We start from the raw sequence: 6,357 nt of genomic DNA on the forward strand, positions 1-6,357 counted from the left end.
GTCAGCGTGAAATCTGAGTTTGGGGAGTTTTTTAAGGGTCTCACCATCTCACTATTCACAAATGTAGATACACTAGAAAGTTAATTTATTACTACAGCAAGTCTTAGATGAACTTAAATCATGCAACTTTCAATCAGTAGAATCACACACAGCAATGGCCATGTACAAAGCTGAGCAGGCATGAAGTCAGTGTTTAACTAAGTCTTCACCTAACTTAAACTGCCAAGAGATGTCAGTGCAGATATCTAAGTGATGTGTCCAATTAAAAAATAAAACAAATATGTCTCCAGTATTACAACATAATTCAAACTTTGAAATATTGACCACTGAAAGTGTTATTGTGGCTTAAAAATGAGATAATTCTTCTCTACAAAATTGTGTGTTCATATTGTCTTGCAGACACCTTCAAACAGACCCAGTCATATACAAGCAACAAAAAGAGAACCAAAAAAATCTGCCTCATTTTAGCCTTACACTTTTTAATTCCCCACAGAAATATCATGTGATATAATTAGGGAATTTTAGATGCAACTCTATAGATTCCTTTTTCTTAGCTCACTTTCTCTCAAGGGAGAGGAGAAAAGGTTCCTGAGATGAATGTAAGGCTGTCAGCATTTGCTTTGGTTGCACTCATATTCCACCTGAACACTGAACCATGAAAAAAATGAAGCTCTTTGATGCAGGCTTCCATTCATCTGCCTGTAACAAAATGTCTGGAGCAAAACATCTTCTAAGCAGCTCATTTCCTATATGGGTAGTTCACTTGAGACTTTGCTGAGCAGGGAATTAAAAGAGATCATCTCCATAAAAATCTGCCTTGGTTAGTAGCTTTGATGGGCCCAATAAATTTTGTAATAGAAATTTTTTTTAAAAGGTGGCTTCCTTATTCCTTTCATGCATAGTGATTAAATTACAAGGAAACACTTTAGAATACATCATATTGCACTATTCACTCCCCCCACAGATGCAGAACAACTTTTGCTGATACAAATCATCATGTATTAATATGATATAAAGTGGCTGATTGATACACACTGTAATGAGTGGACAGGATAGGGGTCCTGGAAAAGGAGAGCAAATGCAGTGCAATCCAAATATTCAGTAATTCACCAGCTGTATGTCAGTGTTTCTGACAAAGCTGCTGCTGCTCAGGTGTGAGCCCCCATCGAGTACAAATTGTGTGGGGAAAAAAAGTGGTCTCCTGCTTTCTCTATTGTGTGATCTCATCCCACACTACATTCACTTTGCCAGACTGGTATTCTAGAACCTCTCAGCAGAAAAGCAGTCCTTTTGTAGTTGCTTGATCTAACCCTTATATTATCAAGCTGACTCCACATATCTTTGGGAGAACTCCTGTCACCTGGTCAAGCAGTAACATCTGCATTAGATCCCATTAGCTCTGGATTGCAGACACAGAGATCAACTGGGTCTCACTAAACTGCTTTTTGATTTGTTTTCCCTTAAGCTTTTCCAAAAGGCCTCAGTACTGCATTAAATATTTCAGTCCAAGATGAAAACACAAGGACAGAATCTCAGCCTTATTATCAAACTGGAGTTTGCAGCCACATGCAAAGATATGTACAGCTCAAACAGAATTTATGAACTTAGATACTAGATACTTAGATACTAGAAGTTATCAAAGTCTAAATTCACTCTGGCCACAACTTTCATTGCATACTTTCATCCCAGTACATTCTTCCTGCAACAACCATAAAAAGTAGCAATGTGGCAGGCATACTTTTATATGCTACCAACACCTACAATTAACACCGTTGTCACTGGTGGTTCTACTCACAACTTCAGCACATTATGCTTCTGGGCTTAGCCCCTGTGCCACAAACTCTCCTGCACTCTTGGGATCCACATGTTCCTAATTACATTTCCACATGCCAACAAATTCTTGTGGCTATTACAGGTCATCAGAAGGCACTTTTTCCACACATGTAGCCATGTTATTCTTTCCTAAATCAAACAGTCCAACAGCGATCTGGTATGGTTCAGCTATCCTTCACAAGCCACAGAGAAATGTCTTGGAAATCAGGACAGGGTGCTCAAATTTTAAGTATCACTACCCTTGCAGGGTATTTTTGCAACTCATCTATTTTCAAAATATAATAAAATCAAAATAAGTGTCATTGTTCTGCACTTAATTTTTGGTCAAGCTTCATTTTAGGACTGTGGAAATCTTTGTACCTACTAAACACATGCCTTTTTCTGTTTCAGTTTAGCAAGAGTTGATGTGTTTAAATTTTAATAAGTATACTTAAAGAATACTTGCAATCAAATATATTATGATATCAAAAATATTATGATACTTCGACCTGCAAATCATTTGATTGTAAAAAAAAGTCTACTTTCATAAGTACTAAGGTAGAACACCCCACAAAAATGCTTGGGGAAATCAACTTTTTAAATAGAAAGCAATTCAGATCTGGGAAAAACAAAAGTGCACTCTGCACTATGATTTAGAGAAGTTAGTCTTTTACTCCTCTAAATTCTGTCTCGGATACACAAACAGGATCATGTAGGACCAACATCCAGATGCTGGGTACCAAGAACTCCATAATCATGTCTTTATTTTTAAGACTGACACATACAGTGCTTTCATCTCTGGGTGCTACCTATTTTTCCTAATTAGTAGTTTGAAAGAGAATGCCAGAGTTTTGTAATGCAGAGGGAATGCTTTTTTCTCATCTCAGTCTGTTCCAAATGTCCTGTCGAGTAGCAGGAATCTTTGAAGTTGTTCCGTGACTCTATCCCTTGAATCACAATGTGTATAAATGCTGTTACTCATGCTTACATTTGGCTTCTATTTTCCCTGCTTCTTGAAGCAGGCAGTTATTCATCCATTATAAAACATTCTATGTCCATCCCTCACAATGGTCACAGAAAAATTAAAACCTGAGAACTCCTTATTTAAAATATAATTAGACTGCACATAGTATAAAACTTCCTTTTATCTGGAAAGCAGCAACATCATCTTAAGCACAGAATCAATTAACTGCATGACACCCTTCTGATTCAGCAGCATAAGCACACTAGCCAGTGCAACAGGTCTCCTTCCATGGGACACCAAGCAAGAGTAGCTCCCTGTCTCTCAATATCTACACACAAACCTTGCTCTTCACCTACCTCTCAACAGCCCAGGCTGGAAGAGACCTCAAGAAATCACCTGCTCCAACGTTTACTTGAACAGTTGCAGTGTCTCTCTGAACAGATATCACTTTTTTAGACTTTCTTGCTGGTAGAAGCAAGTATGGCTTAGACAAGGGAACAGTGACAGAGTCAGCAAAGTTCTTGTAAATGCAGGGCTTTCCCCATCCATTAGCCCACATTCATCAACTTCAACGCTGGCTGTTCATTTAGATTAGAATTTGCAATGGCTGTTGAAGGACTGGAAGGAGTCTCACAGCTGTCTAAGAAAAAATAAAGTGAACTTCTCAGCTGCCCATGTTGGTGGACAAGCGTATGGATCACAAGAGCTGTGCAGTTAAACTCAGAAAATATTTATTCTTTGCTAGAGCTTCACTAGAACAGGTTAGAGAACATTTTATTCACCTTTCCTCTTAGAATCCCAGATGAGTAGCGGTAAAAAATTCACCCTGCTGCATTGTGTGCCAGAAGAATTTCCAGTCATACACTCTGACTGGCACGTATCAGAAACTCTAGTAAATACTTTCAGAGGCCCACCTAGTAACACTGCTTAGACAGATTTCCTGTGGCTCAGCATGTTATGTTTTCTGACAACTGGCACAGAATTCTCATTTTCTAGTAAAATTTTAAATAAGGCTTTTGCCTACCCTAAATATTTTTCTGACTAAAACTTCTTCCTCAGGCAACTGTTATATTTTAGTCCTAACTAAAAATATGGTACAACCCTAAAGAATTGAAATCTGCTTTACTGTTTAAGGCTTGGAACTCCAAAAACTCTGCTGTGCACAACAGTTAAACTCTACACAGTTTATACCCCTGGCTAGAACTGTTTATACTATTTCGTGATGAAGACAAAATGAACCAGGCAGAAAAGCATAAACTACATCAGCCTTAGAGCAGGCAGAGTTAGTCATTGGCATCTTGTTTGCCTGAAATTATCATTTTGTCTTTTTGAAAACCACACAGTATTATAAATCAACAAGCAACATAACATGCTGTCTCTGACCTTTCCTCACTAGACTAACAGCTTTATTTTAAAACATCATTGGAACCACATTTATATAATTTGCATGAGAGGAAGAGCAAACCAAACAAATACAGAAATTTACATGCTTTGAAAAATATATTTGGATTACTTTTCCTGACAGTTTTTAAAAGGAAAATGGAATGGCATAAGCTCAGCATCATAAAAACAGATAGTTCAAAACCAGAGAAACTGAAGTTTCCACTGCTAAAAATGGAAATCAGTAACAATTAAAATTGTTGCTACTATGCTTGTAGATTTTTAAAGTCCCAAATTAAATTTCAGTGTCACAGTGAAATTTGAAGCATTTTGTAATTAGAGGTATTATAGTATAATAGCAATTTTTCCACTCTGCAATGTGTTTCCACACACAACATTCTCTTGAAGCGAAAGCTATCACACGTAGCACATAACTCTTCCTGAGAAAGAAGAACTCCATTTGTTGAGAAACACTCAGACTTGTCACAAAGCACTACCATTTACACTTTAGTCTTCTAAATAAACATTCTGCCTTCATTCTGCACCACTTATGGTATAATTAAACAGCCCTTGTCTCTTGTCCAAACATCCACTGGAAGACTTCAAACAGCAAGAGAATAAGTTGACTCTATGAGAGTGACAATGTGCAACAATAGTGGAACAAAATCTTCTTCCTTCCTCCTGACAACATTGGAGTTCCTACAAAATGTGACATTCTGCTCTTTCAGGACTAGATAATGACTAATCTTTCAGCTTGATCAACTGTGTCTTGCAAGAATGAAAAAAACTTCCCACTCCCGAACAATGTTTTTAGTGTACTGGGAAAGCACCTCCAGGTCTAAGAGCAAGCACAGAAAAGCAGCCTTCTTCATCCTGGTTTTCTGATACTTAGTCCCAAGCTATCATTCTTTCGGGTGAGTCAAGTCTCAAAGTGTTCCTCTGTAGACACTCCAAGAACTGAAACAAAATCTCCTATATTTGTAGATGCATCTCTGCAAAGACAGATAAAGCTGCCAAGGTAAACCAGTTTGACTGTTTCACTCCAGCTGCAGATGCACCATCCTGTTCATGCTCTCAGCAGGTTCCACGTGCCAACAAACTGCTTCAGAGAGTTATCAGGTGTTGGAAGGAATCATAAGAGTTTTTTAAGCTGGACCACAGTTCCCTCCAGGTACAAGTGACATCCCACAGTGTACTGTGGTGTCATCTGAAAACCTCAGGTACAAAGCTCATAAGGAAACTTAGCAAAGCACTGTCAATATGCTTTCTACCAAACACTGCTGGATAAAACATAAGCAAACTAATCTGATGGAACATCCCCACCTAGATAATGCCTGCATGTACAGAGTGCAGGCATTCAGTATTCTTAGATTTCATACCAGTACAGGGGAAAAAAAGTAAATCTGTGGCTCTCAATGGTGCCGATACTTTGTCAAATAAGCAAGGCTCTCAGAAATTAAATTCTAAACAGTAATATTTTTTGCCTTTTCTATATAGAAGAAAAAAACACAAACAAACAAGGAATAAACACCAGAAAAGTTGCTGAATGAGCCTCTAAAAGTTCTTGAAGAAACTAAGCCTCATATGTTTGATACTCACACTCAGATGATATGTGTAATATTTACAGATCTGGTCAATAAAGATTCTAAGTAGAACAGAGAGCATTGGCACATTGCTTGTTTAGACTAAGATGATGTTTTGCTCAGACCCTTTACCCAATCATTTTCATCTTAAAGTGTAAATACCACTTAACCATGGTCACGGACCACTGGAACACCAGAATTCTTTGACTAGCCAGTAGTTCATGTGACAAAGGACGGATGTGGTCTCTGAGCCAACTATTGTTACATAAAGATTTATGGGCGGTTTTTTTCTACCCTAAAAGAAATCAAGCTCTTAATTTGCAAAAGCTTGACACAAGCAAAGTATCATTAGAATCTCAGAGCATTCATCTGGAATACATTATCCAAACAACAGATACTATAGCAATGGGTCAAGTCAAAATCTTACCAAGACAGAAGTTTCATGATGGTAGAGAAATCAGGGATATTTCTTCATCATCCCTGAGAAGAAGTAATTTGCCATGATTTCCTAAATTTGTAAACACACCAAGTATGATTTCAAATCCATTCCTTATAAAATCCTGTGGTCTGGGAGTACCTTGTCTTCCTTGTTACTACTATGCTGCATCTGCAGCTTCA

The 6,357-nt window shown here is 37.8% G+C and overlaps 1 long non-coding RNA gene across 1 annotated transcript in view; it reads right to left on the minus strand.

Annotated features, from left to right (window-relative positions):
* Positions 1–5,910, minus strand: part of LOC113948841 — a 28,789-nt gene extending 22,879 nt beyond the window's left edge. The window contains exon 1 of the long non-coding RNA XR_003528254.1: positions 5,756–5,910. This is a non-coding gene — a long non-coding RNA (uncharacterized LOC113948841). The remainder of the gene's footprint in view (positions 1–5,755) is intronic.
* Positions 5,911–6,357: the final 447 nt, after the last annotated feature.

The sequence above is a fragment of the Corapipo altera genome, unplaced genomic scaffold (genome assembly GCF_003945725.1).
Source record: "Corapipo altera isolate COAL_440 unplaced genomic scaffold, ASM394572v1 62, whole genome shotgun sequence".
Taxonomy (NCBI): domain Eukaryota; kingdom Metazoa; phylum Chordata; class Aves; order Passeriformes; family Pipridae; genus Corapipo; species Corapipo altera.